Below are 829 nucleotides of genomic sequence, written 5' to 3'. Positions count from 1 at the left end.
CGATATATATCCGCCCCATAAGGCAGGTGTTTTATTCAATTTCTCATATTTTATCATATAACTATTGTTAATGTGCCGCCCAATATAATGAGATTTAATACTGGTCAGTATGTGGTCAGTAGGTACCTAATATAATATTATGTCTTATACCTAGACTAACATACCGTCTCCGCTCAGAATCGTTTTTCTTATACAATGATATTATATCATTGAATTAAAATTTAATACCATCCATTATACAGTGACCCACTTGTAACCTACTGTACAGCAGAGCGAAATCCACTTACCCACCTTTTTTTTTTTCTATGAATGTCAATAAAACTTTATTTGTTGAGTAAAAATACTTGAAAATTTAATACAAGGCTCCTACTATATTATTACAATGACATTTGAAAAATATTAAAAATCCTTAGTCATAGTTTTTTTTTATTAGCATTTAAAGTTTAAAAATTGACAAAATATGGAAAAATCACGAAAATTACCTAATTATTTTGAGTTTATAATTCGTAAAAATTTTTCTTTTTAGAACTAAGATTTTAAAATGTAATACAAGGTTCCTTATAGGATAATCTACCTTTATCAAAAAAAAAATTTCTATAAGAAACTCAAATTAAATTTTTATGAGCGTCTGAAATTCATATTTTTACAACATTTGGTATTTACTCGATTTCGTAATACGTAATACATATTCGACTTACGTAACGATTTTCTTATTTTGTTGTAATTAAAAAACGAATGACTGTAGAAACTTGAAAATTTCACTGAATGTTTATATTAGCATTTTCTATAATACAGATAAAATTTTGAAAATAATTTGACTCTTTTGAGC

Source organism: Acyrthosiphon pisum, unplaced genomic scaffold, assembly GCF_005508785.2.
Source record: "Acyrthosiphon pisum isolate AL4f unplaced genomic scaffold, pea_aphid_22Mar2018_4r6ur Scaffold_21224;HRSCAF=23358, whole genome shotgun sequence".
NCBI lineage: Eukaryota > Metazoa > Arthropoda > Insecta > Hemiptera > Aphididae > Acyrthosiphon > Acyrthosiphon pisum.
This window is presented reverse-complemented; position numbering follows the sequence as displayed.